Source organism: Leucopleurus acutus (genome assembly GCF_964270905.1).
Source record: "Leucopleurus acutus genome assembly, chromosome: 2".
Lineage (NCBI taxonomy): Eukaryota > Metazoa > Chordata > Mammalia > Artiodactyla > Delphinidae > Leucopleurus > Leucopleurus acutus.
In genome coordinates this window covers 14,460,622-14,481,414 of record NC_139143.1, presented here as the reverse complement: position 1 = coordinate 14,481,414, position 20,793 = coordinate 14,460,622, and positions in this window count along the sequence as shown.

The following is a 20,793-nucleotide window of genomic DNA, read 5'->3' as shown; positions in this document are numbered from 1 at the left end:
TTTTATATTCTTTTCCATTATGGTTTATTACAGGATATTGAATATAGTTCCCTGTGCTCTACAATAGGACCTTGTTTATCCATTCTATATATAATAGTTGGCATCTGCTAACCCCAAACTCCCACTCCGTCCCTCCCCACCTCCCCTCCCCCTTGGCAACCACCCACAAGTCTGTTCTCTGTGTCTGAGTCTGTTTCGTAGTTTCCTTTGTGTCATATTTTAGATTCCACGTATAAGTGATATCATATGGTGTTGGTTTTTCTCTTTCTGACTTCATTTAATATGATAATGTCTAGTTCCATCTATGTTGCTGCAAATGGCATTATTTCATTCTTTTTTATGGCTGAGTAGTATTCCATTGTATATATGTACCACATCTTCTTTATCCATTCCTCTGTTGATGGACATTTAGGTTGTTTCCATGTCTTGGCTATTGTGAACAGCACTACTATGAACATAGGGGTGTATGTATCTTTTTGAATTAGTTTTCTCTGGATATATGCCCAGGAGTGGGATTGCTGGATCATACGGTAATTCTGTTTTTAGCAAATGGGAATTAATACAGTTTCAGGTTTGGTTGGATCAGAGATGTGAAGGAAGTCAGCATATGTCACCCCAAAGTATTCCTCTTTGACATAAAACTATTTTGAACAGCAAACCCAGGAAAAGCTCCCCCTTTTCTGCAGGAAATAAATTCTCCTTTTACTGGAGACACATTTATCAGCCCAGGGGCCTTCCGGAGGAATCAGCAAACAAACCTTCCTTTAGTAGTTGCTCCCATGTATTTGTCTCCCTTCAGTATGCCTCCCTTGGAAGCCTGAAACTGCTGTGCTTTGTCCTGTCATTTTTCTATAAAGTGTTGTTCTGTGTTAAGGACGTTATGTGAGCTGGAATCTAAGCAGCACTTTGAGTTACTTTTCCTTTAGTTTTCTTCCACGTGATAGGCACAGCTGCGTGTTGATACTGCTTGCTCTTCTCTTGTTAATGTCTTTTTGTTAAGTTCCAGCTGAACACTGAAGCAGGGTAAAATTTTGTCTCCCCTGCATACCTTTCTCCCCCTTGGTCTCTTGGTTCTTATCTTTCCTTGGAATCTTTCTCATGTTTTCCTTTGAGTTGGCAAAGAGCTAGCCTCAGGCTAGCCCTGCCCACATCATTCCTATAACTCGTGGACCTAGACAAGGAACGATTATCTTTCTCCTAGATTCCACATATCAACCTTCAGGGCTGAACCCTGAAGTCCAAGTTGTATATGCCCACTTAGGATGTGGGCCAAGGTGGGGTTAGTGTTCCTGAGCATCTGAAATATGCCAGGCATTGCCCCAGGTACCGGCAATGTGATGTGAACAAGAGAAATGCAGCCCCTACTCTCCTGAGGTTTACGTCCTGGTGGGGGTGATGGGACATAAACTAAACAACCAGCCAGCCAATTTCCAACAACTATAATAATTTTATATCATAAATGTGCTTTGAAGGAAATTAAAGCAAGTAAAAGGGCTGAAAGATCATGTGGTATTTCGGTGGTGGTATCGGTGGCTAATTTTAGATCGTGGGGTCAGGAGAGAACTTGGTGAAGAGGTGACATCTGAGTAGCAACAGAGCACGGCTTCACATACTGTGGTGTGACTTTTTGTTTACTCTGGGTGAAAAGCCAGGAGGGAGACATTTGTCCCCTGGGCTCCCGAGAATATACATGGTAAGGAATCTCCCAGACATGTAGGGTTGGGTGTATAAAAAGACAGAGGAACTTCCCTGGGACTTCCCTGGACTTCCCAGTGGTTAAGAATCCTCCTGCCAGCGCAGGGGACACGGGTTCGAGCCCTGGTCCGGGAAGATCCTACATGCCACGGAGCAACTAAGCCCGTGCGCCACAACTACTGAAGCCAGCGTGCCACACCTACTGAGGCTGTGCTCTAGAGCCCGTGCTCGGCAACAAGAGAAGCTACTGCAACAAGAAGCCCGCGCACCACAAGGAAGAGTAGCTCACCACTTGCCGCAACTAGAGAAAGCCCTCATGCAGCAATGAAGACCCAACACACCCAAAAATAAATAAAATATAAATAAATTTATAAAGACAGAGTCTTTATAACCTCTGTTTAAAAAAAAAGACAGAGTCAGATGTAGGAAGGACTATTTCTTCTTGGAGATGTAGCACCTTACTCAAGACACATGGCTTCTCTAGATGGAAGGGTGTATGATTCCCAAGGTCTTTTTCAGCTCTAAATTCAATGATTCTGAAGTCATTCTACAAGTAATTCATTTTCATATTTTCCTTTAACATTCAGTAATGTTGGAATGAATGATGCAAGCAGGACAAAATTGAATTGTAGAATCATCATTTAAATTCGCCAGTTTTTAGAAGGACATTATAAATAACCTTACCTAAAAAAGATAAAAGTTCTATTCTTTAATGACTCTGTGTCAATATTTGTAAATTCTATTAAATAACTTTAAAAATGCCTAGCTACTTTCTAGCTTCCAAGCAACTGTGATTAGCTTAACATCTTTTTGATCAGTAAACAGCCTCTAAGTATAGTTGATATAACCTTGGCAGCCAGTAGAACAAATATGTAAAGAAAAACAGTCGTAAGTATTATATTTTGTGCCTATACCTATTAGTACTACATGATTTAATGAGACTAAAAGAACTCCCCAGAGAAATGTTACCTATAAGAAATGCTTCCTTTTTTACTTTTTAATATTTTATTGATCTACAGTGTTTCACATTTACAGCAAAGTGATTCTGTTACATGTGTGTGTGTATATACATATGTTTTTTCAGATTCTTTTCCATTATAGGTTATTACAAGATATTGAATATAGTTCCCTGTGCTATACACTAGGTCCTTGTTTATTTTATATGTAGTAGTGTGCATCTGTTAATCCCCAATTCCCAATTTATCCCTGCCCCCCTTTCCCTTTTGGTAACTGTAAATTTGGTTTCTTTGTCTGTGAATCTATTTCTTTTGTAAATAAGTCCATTTGTATCATATTTTAGATTGTACATGTGATATGCTATGATGTTTGTCTTTCTCTGACTTACCGCATTTAGTATGATAATCTCTAGGTCCATCCATGTTGCTGCAAATGGCATTATTTCATTCTTTCTTATGGCTGAGTAATATTCCATCATATATATTGTACCATATCTTTATCCACTCATCTGTCGATGGACATTTAGGTTGCTTCCATGTCTTGGCTCTTGTAAATAGTGCTGCAGTGAACATTGGGGTGCATGAGAAGCTCTTCCTTTTGTTGACCAATCATGCTTACAAAATAATGATAATAATCTCTAAATAATTATTGTGTTAAGTAATAACAACAACAATAGTAGTAGCTAACACTTATCAAGCACTTACTATATGTCAGGCACTTTTCTAGAAGCTTTACATGTTTAGTTTACTCTCAGCAACCCTATGAAATGCTGCTATTAACCTACTTTTCAGATGAGGGAATTGAAAGGTGGAGAGGCACTTGCCCTAGTTCACACCTGGTTGATAGCAGAGCAGGGTTTCAAATCCAGGTGTTCGGGATCTGCATTTAAGTTCTTAACCACATATAATACTTTAGATATGTTTTAAATCTGAATGGGAAATGTTATTTTGTCTGGGGTGGCAAATTATATTCAGAGACTGAGATTGTCTTTGCCATAGGTTGTCTATGCCGTAGGTTGACATAGCATAGGCTCGGTCATTCCTAGTAGAATTAGGAATTCTACTAATTTCACAAGCCAGTAGCATGCAGGATAATATCTCTTACTAAGCCAATAAAGAAATAACATACTCTTGCACTAACCAAACAGGGAAATGATGGTTCTAGGACAATGTGAATGTTTTAAAGTAACAATGTAAACGTAACACAAGTAACAAATATGGAGACACGGGGGCAGGTGGAAAGGGTGCGACACATTAGGGGTGAATGTTTTCATGCTTCATAGAGGGGCCTTCAATACAAGATTGAAATTTTAAGGCTTCATGTTAAAATGGTATCTTTGGAATGATCCTATTTTTATAAAACTTTTTAATCCTTCTATCTGTGTTTATATTCTGCATGTATGCTTAGAAGTATATTTGGAATGACATTAACCCAATGTTCATGATGGTTATTTCTGGGTGTTAGGATTTCAGCTGATTTGTTTTTATACTTGATTTTTGCCCTATTTTCATTATCTGACATACAAATATACATACACACATACATGAATATGTGTGTGCATTATAAAAACAATGCCATACTTTAAAAAAAAGACTGAAAGTAAATATGGAAAGTTGTCTTAGAAAAAAAAAAGTACTCCACACCAATACTAGATTAATCACACTATTGTTCCAGGTCAGGGGAAGAGGAAAATAATTAAAGTCCAGATTTAATTGAGATGTACCTTTGGCGAGCTGATGTCCAGCTGCTAGCACAAAAGTGCAAGTCCTTTGTTGCTAGGGAATGAAGATGCCAGTGTTGGCAGGCAAGATGCTCTCCTTGGGCTGCTGCATGGCTTTTACCACTACCTGGCAAAGAGTCGTCTTGCCCAGGCAGGAGCTAATGCCCCAAGGTCTTTGGATCAGCAAACCTGGATGGAACACTTTTGGGTTGCTGGTGAAACCTCTTGGCATTTGGAGCTTAATGTCCCCCAGCCATAGTTGCACCCCTACATGTTCTTGTCCATACGTGCCCATCAGTGCTGACCTGCTCAGTACCTGACCACAGGTGTAGGCGGTAACAGCCTGATACAGCTTGCTCAATGTAAACAACTTCACTCAGAACAAAGCGACTTCATTCTTAGATTAAAAAAAAAATCAACCCCCCAAAAAGTAGATTTGAAATAATATAAACCAATATTCAACAGTGTTTAAATCTAGTTTAGGAAAAATTGGGCCATAAGTGACATTTACATACTGCCATTTTCTCTTTTCATCTCTACTCAGTTGCCCACTGCCCATTTCCCTCCTGTAACTCCCAGGGCTCTTTTGCTGTGTTCTGTCACCCTTAAAATGTGTGAACCCACAAAGAAGCTAGTATTAGTTGATTGTAATTTAGTATCACTTTAAGTAAATGGTTTGCATCTTTCAGGGGGACTTAAAATTTATACTATATCTTATGTAAGAACAAAAGGCTTTTTTTCTGCTAAAGGGATTTCAAATTGAAGCCAGGGCATGGGAGAGAGATTTGGAGGGTCAGATTGCTTCTGCAGTATGGTTTCAGAGCTTGGAAGTCCATCTTCTACCCTACCTACGTAAATTGTTTCCCAGTATTTGACACTGTAGGAAAGGGTATTTAAACTAATTATATTAAATATGCAAAAGTATGGACGGGCAAAGGCTGGCACCATTACTTCGACATCGTTCCCCAGGACGATTTTAGACTGCAATGCATATCGAAAGGTCTTTGAAAAGAATTGGAAGAAAATGAAATAAAATTCTAATAGTTCAGTGGCCTTCTATTGTGATGAGACATAAAACCTTTTGCTCACGAAACAAGAGGGCTAAACACCTCGCCTCCTAGATAAGTGTTTCTGGTTAAATTGATTGTTGGTCAGTCACATTTCCTTTCCCTGAGCAATTGTGTAGGTGCCTCGGATCTCCCCAGCTCCTATCCCACCTGAAAGGCAGGAGGGGCGATGTTGAGTTTAGACCACCCCTCAGACAGTTAAGAACCCCTCAGTCATTGCTTTTTTTTTTTTTTTTTTTTTTTTTTTGCTGTGCGCGGGCCTCTCACAGCTGTGGCCTCTCCCGCTGCGGAGCACAGGCTCCGGACGCGCAGGCTCAGTGGCCATGGCTCACGGGCCCAGCCGCTCCGCGGCACGTGGGATCCTCCCGGACCGGGGCACAAACCCGTGTCCCCTCCATCGGCAGGCGGACTCTCAACCACTGCGCCACCAGGGAAGCCCAGTCATTGCATTTTTACACCTTGGTTTGTGGGGTCTCTGCCTGTGTATTTTCATATTTTTTTATTTTTATTTTTTTTTGTGGTACGCGGGCCTCTCACTGTCGGGGCCCCTCCCGCTGCGGAGCACAGGCTCCGGACGCGCAGGCTCAGCGGCCATGGCTCACGGGCCCAGGCGCTCCGCAGCATGTGGGATCCTCCCGGACCAGGGCACGAACCCGTGTCCCCTGCATCGGCAGGCGGACTCTCAATCAGTGCGCCACCAGGGAAGCCCTGCTTGTGTATTTTCTATGTATTTTGCTTCCTTTATCTTTCGAACGCCATGTGCCTATCCAGGTGACCGTGTTTTCTAGTGGGGAGCCGTTGCCTCAGATGCTGAACTTTGGGGGGAAATCAGAGGCAAGCAGAATTGGCAGAGCTTCCACTCTCTCTCTTTCCCCAGTCCCTTTTTTCCTTTTATGATTCTTCTTTCAGTCCTTCTCTCCCTTCTTCCTTCCCTTTGACCTCCCCCTCTTCCGAACTAGTGCTCTGGAGCCCAGCTGCCTCCCTTTGAATTCTGGCTCTTACGCCTTCTTGTTGGGTGCCCTCGGGCAAGTTCCTGAACTTTCTCAGTATTTACCTCACAGGGTAGGTGAAAATATTAAAAGAATTTAAAAAGCGTAAAGCGCGTCAGATAACGCCTGACACATAGTAAGTAGTCAGGTGTTAATCATTCTCATCAACATCACGATTACTGTTCCCTTCCATAAACATTTACTGAGTCTTACCTATGTTTTAAATGCTGTGCTAAATGAGCAAATGAACAAAATATTTCAGTTGAGAGCTCTTGGACTCAATGCTGAGTCCCCCAAGTCACACTATTTCCTTAGAGCATCTTTACTCTTTTCCATGTCAAATCATACCTGTTCTGTTTTCTCATTCCTTAGAGAATCTCATTGCCAAGTGGCAGTAGGTGGTAAAAATGTTAGTTTGAATCCAGTAAATATGGGTATGTTTCCAGAAGGCTTTCAAAGAACCAACCTTGGGCTTCCCTGGTGGCGCAGTGGTTGAGAGTCCGCCTGCCGATGCAGGGGGCGCGGGTTCGTGCTCCGGTCCGGGAGGATCCCACATGCCGCGGAGTGGCTGGGCCCGTGAGCCATGGCCGCTGAGCCTGCGCGTCGCAGTGGGCGAGGCCACAACGGTGAGAGGCCCGCGTACGCAAAAAAAAAACAAAGAACCAACCTTGTGGTCGTAGTTTCAGATGTCACAGCTACTGTACTTTTAGGACTTAATTTTATTCATGTTGGCCACTCAGTGACACTCAAGTCACATCGTAGTCTATTAATTATTTTGCTTGCACATTTGGACAGCTCTTGCTGCTAACTTACTTTTTCTTTGGCCGTGCTCTGCGGCATGTGGGATCTTAGTTCCCTGACCAGGGATCACACCTGTAGCCCCTGCAGTGGAAGCACAGAGTCTTAACCACTGGATCGCCAGGGAAGTCCCCCTGCTAACTTTCTTTTGTAATTGACATAAAGCAGATGATATTGAGGAAGAAGGAGATGTTCTCTACTTGCTTTTCATGGTCTTTTTAACTCTCCGAGGTTCCCAACATTCTTTTTTGATACATTTTTTGGTTTAGAATTTGAGGGTTCATTTTAATTCCTACTAAATAATAGGTCTTGCCATCATGCTTCAAACCCTTTTTATCAGATTAATGAAAAAGAAAGTTTGTAATCCTAGGGCCATTTTCTGTGTCCTTTGTTAGGTTATTTATCATTCCCATGGTAAAAATGATCACAATTACTGGTCTTCAGAAAACTACGTATATCTATACTTTACTAGTTCACTTTGGTTGAAGCACTCCCTAAAGGGAAAGTACATATTTTCAATTTTTTCTGTTATTGATTGGTTCATGGATATGCAGTGAGGGTCTGAATGTCCAGTCCGTGTTGCAAGATACATGAGACACTCATTGGGTTCATCCCTAGTGATGGCATTTATGCTGGAGGGTTTTCCCCTAACTCTCCTTTTCTTGTCAAACAACAGAATATCCAATTCTGGTCCCTGTTTTACTCAATTCACTAGAAGCAGCATTTAGGGAGGATGACTAATCTGGAAGCCAAAAGAAGCTTGTTCTACTAAGCAGAAGCAGCCTCTGATACAAAGTGTAGGGCGAAGTAAGAGGAAGATGACACAGCCTGCTCTACACTCGTACTCTTGGTTTGAAGGCTGACACTTAGGTGATCTTCCCGGCTTTGGGGCTTCTGCCTGTAAAAATTTTAAACAATTAAAAAAAACCATTACCCTGAAAGTGGGTTATGCAGGCAAGTGGATCTACGTAACACACACACTCTCAGCTGCTCAGTTTAGACGGTGATTTCAGACGCTTCCTGAAATTGTATTACATCCTGTTTCACTGATTTTTTTTTTCCTTCGATTAACAATTCAGTTTTGTGTAACCTGCCAATGAGTCAGAAGTTTCAGCAAGAGAAGGGGCCTGCCAAGATGATGACAAATTACGAGCTATATGCCGATAGGGTCATTGTGGGGATTAAAATGCATAATCCCTAAAAACATTTACAACCGTGTTTGGCATAATTTTAAGCGCTCACTGCTTGTTAGCTCCTAATAGTATTACTACTATTAGGACTTTCTCTGGGCTCATTTTACCCTGTGGCACTGCCTTGCAATTAAAGGGACAAAAACCAATACAAACACAAAGTAAGAGCCTGATTAAAAAATGACGATTTTAATATGGACTCACATTGCTCCCTGGGATATTTAGCAAGTTCTATCAATAGCATTGGAAAAGTCAATTTTAAATCATTTTGAATTCAATTATTACCAGTTTATTATGGTGACTGTGTCAGGCAATCAGGTACGTGTTCTACCTATAATTAACCCCTTTTATAGCTGAGACAACCAAAGCTCAAAGAGCCTTTAACTAAACTTCCCAAGTCACACAGCTAGAGAGTGGGTATTACATTACCACCCTGGTTTACAAAATGATTTGAAATTAACTCTTTATTGTATTTTGAGTTTCACATTGTCTATTAATTTTCCTCTAGCTACTTCTGTGTGTGGTTTTAACTATTGATGATTTCCTTTAAGTACCTCGTGAATTCACATTGTTTCCCAGGAGTCCAGATTGCCTGTTACTCTTGCTGTTGCATATTGACATAGTTACCTCAGCGGGAGGGGTAACAGTGGTCCCTCACAGGTGTCCACATCTAATCCCTGCAACCTATAACCATGTTACCTTCCAAGGCAAAAGAGATTTTACAGATGTGAAAATTGAAAGAGGGAGGCAGGAGAATCAGATATGAGGACGGATGCAGAGGTCAGAGTGCTGCAGTTGATAGCTTTGAAGAACGTGAGTCAAGGAATGGAAACCACCTTTAGAAGCTGCAAAAGGCAAGGAAACCAGTTCTCTCCTAGGGCTTCAAGAAGAAACACAGCCCTGCGGACACCTTGGTTTTAGCCCTGTGAGACCCATTCTAGACTTCTGATCTCCAGATCAAGTTTATGTTGTTTGTAGCCGCTCAGTTTATTACAGTGGCAATAGGAACCTTATGTACTCTCTTGATGCAGTGTTTACAAAGTGTCCCACCTTTTATTTTAATGCTTCTATAAGTTAGGGCAGTTAGCTTTTTATTATTTAGATCAGGTTTCTGATCAAGTTGTTTGCAGTGATACACCTGTATCAACCCTTTTTTATTATTTTTTTTAATCAGTAAAGACCTTTGGGGTCGGTTAATTCAGTATGTGAGTCTGGGAGAAGGAAGGAAGGGAGATGGCAGCTTGACACACTAGAGATTGTAGGGGATCTTGAAGGGAGGAAATGGCTTCAATTTGAGAGTTTCTCAGGAAATCCTGATTAGGCCTGATGAGGGCCTTGTCTCACCCAGTTGAAAATCATTGACCCAATGGGACTAGAGACAATTGAGCAATTCTGTGCTAATTGCAGTTCTAAGAGCTTCATATATTGACTTATTTTTTCCTTATACTCTAACAGCCCTGTGAGGTAGATACTATTGATAATATCTCCTTTTACAAATAAGGAAAGTGACATATAGGAACATAAGTTTTACTTAATTAGACATTTTGCTTATAATAGAATTAATACTGAACTGGTTGCCAAATTGTAAAATACAAAAAAAAATAATCACAGAATTATTATGTTCACATTTTAAGCCTTTAAGCATTTTTTCCCTACTGCTTTGTAATTAACTAGCTGTCGGGTTACTGGTTTGCCATTTAGCAAATAACTGTTAAAGGTAGGTTTAAAAACAGCTGATTTTAAGCATCTTGTCCATCAAGGCATTAAGCAAGAAGCTGCCTTTGCATAAAATGTCCACTGGGTGGCAGTTTTTCATAAAAAGTACACGGCCTTAGATTTCACATCATAGTTTCCCCAAATTTATAAAGACCAAATGAATCATTTATTTTGGGTTGTTAAATAGCTAATTTTGGGGCTTCTTAAGGGGGGGTGCCCTTGTACTGTATTTAATACCCTTTCAAAATAGAAACAGAGCCTTAGCAGCTCCACACATTTGAGACATATAGCCCTTTAAGTAAGAACTTACTTTGAAATGCATTTTACACACAAACTAATTATAACATACTCAGCACTTGAGCCCACGGGCAAACTTGTAAAACTTCTTGATTTTTTTTTAAATGAAATTATAATGATAAAAAGCCTACATATGGTCTTACATCTAGTAACTTCATACTAGAAAACATAATTTTTTAGGAAAGACTAGCAGAAGATTATACACTATGAGCTTATTTACATTTAACTGCATGAATTTCTTTCCTGCGTGCTTAAAGTTTTCACATTAAGGACAAATTTCCTCCCACTAAGAATTTTCAGGGTTACAATTTGAGGCCAGATCAAAAGTTATTAGCTTGTTTAGTGATGTAATTCAGGAAAAAAAGGTACTTTGAAAGCTACTTAGTGTACCTTTAAATACTATTTCTATAAACGTGTGCTTGGTGCCATTGTCAGCAGACGCCCCCTGCCTGCCCCCCATCCGCCACTGTACGGAAGAAGGTGGCCACCAGGGGACGCTGTACCTGACACCAAGGAGTGCCCACTTCCACATTCACCTACGCACAGCTTATTAACAAGTAGCTTTGTCCTCCTCCTCTCCTGCTGCTGCTGCTGCTTTAATCGGTTTTCTTTTGGACTGCGTATCAGGTTGTTAGCACAGTAGTCTAGGTGTTTCCAAGACATCACAGACTCTTCTGTCTTTGGCAGATGCTATAAGCTCTGGCTCACTAGCTTTTAACATGTAAATATGCCAATTTGTGAATTTTAAACTCCTTTACAGTGATCAGTTCAGTAGTTTGCCCTAATCATGAAAAAGAAAAAAATTCTGCCACTATGCCCTAATTTAAATATCAGTGACTACACATTTAATGGCTCTTATCTATTGAACTGAATTTGTGAACTTAAATTTTGAGGTACAAATATTCAAATACAGTTGAACTTTGAGCCTATCATAGCACATGTGACACCCAACACAAGTAACATGAAGCCAACCAGAGTATTCTCGACATCAGTTAGCTGTGCCACACAGCTAAAAGGTGAATTCCCCTGTGACAGTTTACTCATATCGGTTTGGACAGTTCTCAAATCTGAAGCTTAAATGTAAACATCAGCACTTTATCTTACTTTATACTGGTACTAAATTTAAGCAATGTTTTAAGTTGAAATGTCATGATTTCCATATCAGAAAAAATAAAGGAAATGAAAAAATCAATTACTGATGCCAGTTGACAGAAAACATCATAATCAATTAGGGGGAATATTGAGTATCCATTCAATGTGGAAAATACAGAAGATACTCAACTAATACTCCTCTGCTGGTTGATTGATGGTGCTTCTTTCTGTCCACTAGCCTGAGGCATTTGTGTGTGTTTTATTTTTTTAAAGTCACTGCAAGGGAAAATGTAAGCAAACAGCGGTAATCGACTCTTCTTTTCAAACTTTTAATTTTATATTGGAGTATAGTTGATTAACAATGTTGTGTTAGTTTCAGGTGTACAGCAAAGTGATTCAGTTATACATATACATGTATCTATTTTTCAAATTCTTTTCCCAATTAGGTTGTTACAGAATACTGAGCAGAGTTCTCTGTGCTATACAGTAGGTTCTTATTGATTATCTGTTTTATATATAGTAGTGTGTATATGTTAATCCCAAACTCCTAATTTACCCTTGTTTATCTATTTTATATATAGTAGTTTGTATCTCCTAATCCCAAACTCCTAATTTATCCCCCCCTGCCCTCCTTTCCCCTTTGGTAACTATACATTTGTTTTCTATGTCTGTGAGTCTATTTCTGTTTTGTATATAGATTCATTAGTATCATTTTTTTTAAGATTCCACATGTAAGTGATATCAGACAATATTTGTCTTTCTCTGTCTGACTCACTTCACTCAGTATGACAATCTCTGTGTCTTTCCATGTTGCTGCAAATGACATTATTTCATTCTTTTTAATGACTGAGTAGTATTCCATTGTATACATGCACCACATCTTCTTTATCCATTCATCTGTTGATGGACATTTAGGTTGCTTCTATGTCCTGGCTATTGTAAACAGTGCTGCAATGAACATTGGGGTTCATGTATCCTTTCGGACCATGTTTTTCTTCAGATATATGCCCAGGAGTGGGATTGCAGGATCATATGGTAGCTCTGTGTTTCCTCAAATTGGCTATCATCAAAAAATCCACAAACAATAAATGCTGGAGAGGGTGTGGAGAGAGGGGAACCCTCCTACACTGTTGGTGGGAAGTACATTGGTACAGCTGCTGTGGAGAACAGTATGGAGGTTCCTTAAAAAAACTAAAAACAGAGTAATCGACTTTTGTTTTTAGCCAACTATGTTGTCTCATTGTCTGGTATCTTAGAAAATATAGGTTAGCGTTAACTTTAAACACAACTGTGGGAAAACATTTAGTAGAGTCCTTTATGCATTGGGCAGTTGTTGAGTTTTTTGCTGTGCTAAGTCTGAGTTGTGCTTTTGCTTTTTTTTTTAAATTACATGGCTCATTGAATACCATCAAATAACTCACAATTTTTGGCAAAACAAGACATACACGAACTGGACATCTGGCTAATGAAAGAGGACAAAGTGTAACTGTTAAAATGTATAACGTCCTAAAACTCACAGCAACAAGCATCACAATGCAAAGCAAATATCCAGGTAGACCACTTCGCTCTACAGAATATCTAGGTCTAATTTTCTTTAAATAAAACACTTATGTGTTGTCACTTTTTAAACTCTAAATGAATGCAAGTTCTAAATGTAATTTTATTGCCTAAGTCTTTTCTACTCATGATTTTGAAGTACAGAATAATTAGCATTTTTCATTTTTTATAGCTCCTTGGAGAAGTTACCACATCATATAATACATGGAAAATACATTTCAGAGAAATCCTCATCAAACTTACTAATACTTAGACTTAATTTTACCCTGCAGACTGGCTATAATAATAATAAAAGTCAGCACCTAAGGCCATATTTTATTTGGTCTAATTATTTTTTTTGCATTCTGTAACTCTCCTCCCTAGTTTTATTGGGTGCTTTGAGCTTTTCTTACCCGTTTGGTGGCTGCGTTGTAGGCCGAGGACTGGGGAGGCCTGGCAGGAGGCAGAGATGGGCTGTCCTTACCCATCTCCTCGGGCAGTACTTGTTCCCACTCTCCAGACGTGGCAGGAACATTACACAGAAACGACTGTCAGAGGCAGGATTCTGTTTCTTCCCTCAGGATTTAATGGAGAAGGTTAGTACGTATTCTGTAGTTCCACAGCTCCAGGATGGAAAGCAAATGACAGAACCCCCAGTATTGTGTGTTGGTCCACTCTGATGTTCCAGCGCAGGATCAAAAGCATGAAATCAGATGTCCCCCGCCAAGTAATGAAGAATTAATGAAACTTCCTACCTTTGAATTATTTTTATTTATTTATGTATGTTTTTTCGGTACGCGGGCCTCTCACTGTCGAGGCCTCTCCCGTTGCAGAGCACAGGCTCTGGACGCGCAGGCTCAGCGGCCATGGCTCCCATGGCTCATGGGCCCAGCCGCTCCGCGGCACGTGGGATCCTCCCGGACCGGGGCACAAACCCGTGTCCCCTGCATCGGCAGGCGGACTCTCAACCACTGCGCCCCCAGGGAAGCCCCCCATTTGAATTTTTTTAACTTGTGTTTAGAATCACCATGCAGTGTGACTGTTGCTCCAAACCCACAACATTTTATCTTCAAATGTGTGTATAAAATGCCACATAACACTAGAAAATAACTGATTATTCCATTTTCGTAAGAGCTCAGTTGAGGGCCAACCCTCCTGAGGCAAAATCAGTATGCAAAGCACAAACTTGGTTCACACATTTTATTTATACAGTCTTTGTTAGCCTCATTCTCGTTTATGCATCTAGCTGTCTGGATACTACAGAGGTAGAATATCTTTGGAATGTTATACTGGAAAAAAGCAAAAATGTTGGAGAAAGGCCAACCGTGGTTAAATCCTGCCTCTTTCACCTGTTTAACTATGTGATCTTGGGCAAGTTGCTTGAATTCTTTTAACTTTTTTCCTAATTTGTAAAATGGGATCAACAAAACCTACCTTATGAAATTGTTGTGAGAATTAAGTAAGAGTAGATATTAAGTTCCTATATGGTATATACTCAGCAAGGTAGTCTTTTCTTTTATATAGTTAACTCCACTCATTAAAAATAGTGATACACATAGAATTATACATTAAGCAGAGAATCTCAGAATGGAAGTAAGCCTTTAATATTTTCTAATCAACTTCCATCTCAGTTTTCTCTGTAACATTATTGGAAATTTGTGTGCAGACATCAGGGGGTCCCTGGATAGCATATTGTCAATGGTATTTTCATCTGGAAGACTCAAACTGGTTTAAACAAAAAGAAATAGCACATTATGAAAAGTTCATTGGTCAGGCAGTTTGGTTAATTTAACAGCTAAGGACCCAGACTTTTCCCCGTCTCCGCTTTGACTTCCTTGGCCTGTGGATTTTACTCTGACCCATGATCTCAAGATACTTCAGCTGTGCTCAGCATCACAGGCAAACAGTGACTACAGCTGGAAGAAAAAGACCTTTTCTCAATGTCTGTTAACTTACTAATTTAACAATGAGGAATTCATTCCTGGAAACCCCCCTCCTCTAGATTCCCTCTCATTTTGACTGGCTGAAATATCCATTTCCAAATCAATTACTTGCAAAACAAACAAACAAAAAATCAAATGAGTTTACTGTGACTATTGAGAATAATCATGTGGAGAGAAAGACTGATGATGAGTCAAACTTACTATTTTGCTGCTTTTCAAAGCAGCTCCCTGTCAAAGAGTTTGCTAGTTGTCACCAACTTGTCCTCCTTTGTTCCAGTTAAGACAAGCAAAAGGTCCTTTAGAAAGGCAAGGTCAGCTTTGAATGATTGTCCTAAAGATTCTGTAATGAACCAGCACACAGGTGTCATGGTGTGCAGTCCAGACGTCCTAATGAAGGGTGGTTCGCGTCGGTGCTGAACTTGTGATTTACTCTTAATTTCTTAAGTTTCATCAGTGAGCTCCCTCAACTTTAATTCAGAGAAAAATTCAGAAAGTTGCTAGAGTGAATTTTGGGTCTTATCTTTCCATTGAACCTTAACACATTATCTTCAAAATTATCTTTGGATCTTCTAATCATTTTTTGTGATGCGTAGGGGAAAGGGTAGTACGTGAGAATTTAGGTATTAAAGAGGCAGCTTTATTTTTCGGGTAGACAGTGGCGGGCAGCAGGGTGTGCTTACTGTTCCTTTTCTACTGGGGTGTGGTACAGCCCAATCCTGTTCTGTTTCCTGGCAAAGGCAGCCCTTAACCGAAAAAAGAGAGCATCCCTTACACTTTCTTTTTAAAATTGAAGTTTAGTTGATTTACAGTGGTGTTAATTACTGCTGTACAGCAAGATGACTCATTTTTATATATATATATAATATTTTTCATATTTTTTTCCATTGTGGTTTATCACAGGGTATTGACTATAGTTCCCTGTGCTATACAGTAAGACCTTGTTGTTTATCCGTTCTACATATACCAGTTTGCATCTGCTAATCCCAAACTCCCACTCCATCCCTCCCCCACCCCCCTCCCCCTTGGCAACCGTCAATCTATTCTCTATGTCTATGAATCTGTTTCTGTCTCATAGGTAGTTTCATTTGTGTCATTTTAGATTCCACATATAAGTGATATCATATGGTATTTCCCTTTCTTTTTCTGACTTCACTTAGTATGATCTCTAGGTCCATCCACGTTGCTGCAAATGGCATTGTTTCATTCTTTTTTATGGCTGAGTAATATTCCATTGTATATATGTACCACGTCTTCTTTATCCATTCACGTGTTGATGGACATTTCGGTTGTTCCTATGTTTTGGCTGTTGTGGCTGCTACGAACATAGGGGTGCATGTATCTTTTTGAATTAGAGTTTTGTGTGGATATATGCCCAGGAGTGGGATTGCAGAAACATATGGTAGTTCTATTTTTAGTTTTCTGAGGAACCTCCTTACTGTTTTCCACAGTGGCTGCACCAACTTACATTCCCACCAACAGTGCAGGGAGGCTTCCCTTTTCTCCACACCCTCTCCAGCATTTGTTATTTGTAGACTTTTTAATGATGGCCATTCTGACTGGCAGTGTGGCATCGCTTACGCTTGAATGAAAGAATTACTGCACTCTGATGTGAGTCTCTACTCCGGGCTGTGAAATAGATGGAGGAATGAAGAGGGGGATTCTGCTGTTTGCTGTTTTTAAACAGAAAAAAAAAAAAAACAGGAAGAAAATATTACTTGAAGGAGAATTATATGTGGACTGTTTTCCCTTTAAATTTATTTTAAAATGGTAGTGATAATACTGGTTATTATAATATCAGGAAATAGAAGGATTCCATTCATAATTGCATAAATTCCTGAAAGAAGGGCCCACTTAAAATATTCACTTATATTTATATATTGTTTCCAAATACTAGTGTCCTGATTGTCTTTAAAGCAAAAGGTACCCCAAACACTGTACTTCCTTCATCAGAATGGCCCGTTGACGGCAGATCTGCGTATTTTGCTCAATTAGTCAGTGGAGTGCGTGCTGGTGGGGTTTTCATCCCCCAGTTTTCTTGCTTTACAACAATATGAAGTGACCCAGATTCCTGGTTAAATCAAGTGCCTGAACTTTCTCTCCAAGTTTTGTCTACCCACATTGTTGATTGAGTGAAGGAAAGACCTAACGAGGAGATAAGAGAGGTTAGGCAGTGCTTATTAGACAAGTACATGGCAGTAGCATTTATTTAACAAATGCTTCCCCGACAATATAAAGTTTGCACACAAAGTGAGACCATGGTATCTTCACTAATTACATGCCACTATTAAAAAAAACCCGCATAATTTAAAATGATGTGAAATAAGACCTTCTGTGTTAAGTGCCTGCATTCATGCTGGGTGTCAAGAATTGCGAAGGGGTTGAAATGTCACCCTTCTTACAGTAAACAAGTAACCTGCCACTGTTTCCTAGGCGTGGGATGAATACACAGGACTGCTGGGGGAGAGACGAAGGATGTTACTACTCAGGGCACAGCGAGCTGCCTGAGCATCACCTATCCTTGGGTTCCCCCTGACCTCCGATTCCATGCGGTGGTGATGGTGATACTTGGCAGACTCAGGGGGACACTGTGCCGTCCGTCTGTGCCACCCTGAAGAGAACCAAGCTTAGGAAATTCCCAGCGTTATAAGGGGCCGCTCACCAACCCACCGGTCCTTTGCCCCGAAAGGAGGCTACGTTTTTACTCTGGCCATCAGGAGACACGTGTCCTCCATCCCAGAGGGAAATACTCTATTTTTCAAGGCTGTTTGCTCTACAGACATTCTTCAAAAGACAGTCTGGAATAAAAGCTGTCACAGGGTGTGTGAAAATGGACAGACCCATGGAGAAATGTCGCCTAACACTGTATGACACGTCTGTATGTGGTATGTATGGTGTGTGTGTGATATATATGTATACCACTTAAGTCTCTCGATAATTCTGTAAAGACAGCTCATAATTCTTGTTTTAGATGTAAAGAGGCACTATCAGCTAAGCACCTTGCCTGATGTCACAGAGATTGTAAGGGACAAATTTGGACATTCAGTCCTTTGTTCTGCTCAACAGCCCATAATCTTTCTGATCAACCAATACACCAACTGCCGTGAAAAACACAGACGTACATATGTCTTCTGTGACACCGAGTTCTAGAAAGAAGTCCCTTTGGCTTTTTATATTACTTCTAGTAGAATTAAAGAAATACCCATGGTGCTGCTGTCCTCATAATTGGACTTATTATAAATTGTATCCTGTGCAGTACCATTCAAACAGGTATGTAAAATGGTGGTCAGTGAAACAGTATGTTTTTTTTCCCCTTCAATCAAACCAGTTGCTCAATGTAATTATTATCTTGGAAGATATAGTTAAAGAGATGTTGAATAAATTGAGCTTTTGAAAATTGCTCACCTCATGATTCCTTCTGATTACATTGTGGCATAATTCCACCAAATTTCAATATGTAATTTAGGGATAATGTATAATTGGTACTGGAATCATTGCAGCTTCTCCACATTTAAATGAGAGGCCACTTTTCTTAGTAATAACTATAATAACTCTGCTAAATAGGTTCTGTGACTTAAGTCACTCATTAGGAAATTATTTCTCAGCAGGAACATATTACCTTTATATATTTAATACAGATTTTAAGTAGGAAATTTATTAGCAATGCAAGTGTTTGCAGGGAGATAGTTTTTACAAATACTATATTTGGGTGCTAATCAATTATTTCCTGTGGTGTTAAACTCAAGAGTTTATTTTTCATTAAGTTTTATTTTTTAAAAAACTTTATATTCACTTGAGACATTTAAAAAATTATCAATGAAGTTTAGACCGCTGCTATCAAAATGCCAGAGAGGTGACAAGACGCCCTCCAATTTCATCACACAGTGTTTGGTTGATAACCTTTTATTAGGGAAAAACATTTTTGTATTAAAAAAACATTACAGGGACTTCCCTGGTGGTCCAGTGGTTCAGACTCCCCACTGCAGGGGGTGTGAGTTTGATCCCTGGTTGGGGAACTAAGATCCCACATGCCACATGGTGTGGCCAAGAAAAATTTTAAAAATTTTAACAAAAATTACTACAAATATGTAGCTAGACACTGGAATCCATCATATACTAAGCTAAATAATGAGTACTCTAAAAGGAGTCTCTCCAGTGAAATAAATTTGGAGAAAAGCTGGTTAAGTTTTTACAGGAATTATACTGCATATTAAACAATGGCGCTGAGAGGTCCTGCTCAGAAATTTGTTTTCTCATCATCTTTGAAATGTGTCTCATCACAGAGCCCTTTCACTTTGTAAGTCTCTCGATATTTGAGGAAGTCCTGAACACTCTTTAATGATCTTTTTATCCCACTAGAATGACAGGGATCATAACCTTAGTTGTTTTGGGGTTCTCACGTTATTGGATAAAACTTTCTTCAGTCAAAACAATTCAGTGAGTTTCTATCCGTTCCCAGGCCTCATGTGGACTTGAAGAGGGATGTGAAAAGATCATTATAGCAGGTGGAAGAGGTGACCTAGGACCCTGAGAGATTCAGAAAGTGCTAGATTGATGCTAGGGAATGAACGATGGGGATTTCTTGGTCATTGCCTCTAAGCTGTGTCTTGATTTCCTTATCTTTAAAATAAGAATAATGCCTTCTTGGTGTGTTTACTATAGATATTTGTAAAAGCATCTACTTTGGAATATTCGATAAATGGCAGCTATTATAATTACTCATTATTTCAGCTCTTAAAAAGTGACTCTGGAAGTTACATAACATGGAAACATGGAGTAATTTTTTTCCCCTAAAGGTTACCTTCTTCTTAGGATTTCGTAATACTTGTATGAAGCAGTGTACATAACTCATCTAGCACTGTATCTAGCATGCAGTACGATACACGTGTACTTGACTTTCCTTGGAAATTAGCACTGAATTGCGTTACATTTTGCTCAGTAAATTCAGCAATGTTTTTGAGCTACCATGGGGCAGACACTTCTCTAGTCGCTACAGATACATCAGTAAATAGAAAGCAACAAAGTCCCTACTTTCATACAGCTTATGTTTTCAATTGTAAGCTAGTTCTTACACTTGTAGTAAAAGCAAAGAAAATTACAGAAAATTAGAAAAGCATCTTGACAATAGCATGTGAGAAAGGCTTAAATTCAATTGCCCTAGGAATAAGCAAGCCTTCCTGTTAAAAGCAGCTTGATTAATTTCTTGACAGAGACAGTGTGCTTTGGTGTGGCAGATTATCCGCAAGAATGCTCTCACGGCTCTGAGCTGCTGACTTTAAGATGGAATGTTTTTATATTTGTAAATGACTAGCTACTTATTTTTCACCTAACTCTGCAGACATATTTTTATTTGATCTTTAAATCTCTTCTTAGATGATAGACTATGTAAGGCTCATTCCGCTTTGCAGATTTGAACCGCTCGGCTTAGAGAGGGGCTCCCTGAGTTCACCGAGACAAGCAGCTCTGTAGAGCAGAGGGAGAACAGAAACCAGATCTGACTCCTGATGGAAGGGAAAGTGATAATCTTGCCCTTTACAGACAGTTACAGCAGAGGATGACTGAGGCTGCCTTTCAGCATGCATACGGTCTAAACATTGTTCAGAAATCATTTTTCCCTGAAAAGAGATAATTACATGTAAAGTGAAACCTTGAGGATGAGAAACAGGTTAAGGTTGTATCGCCTTTGGTTTTATGTTACTAATTATTCTAAATATAGTTTGCAACTTTACATGTTTTGAGTGAACTCTAACAATTTGTTTATTTTTTCCTATACCATGAAGGAGGGCTACTAGATAC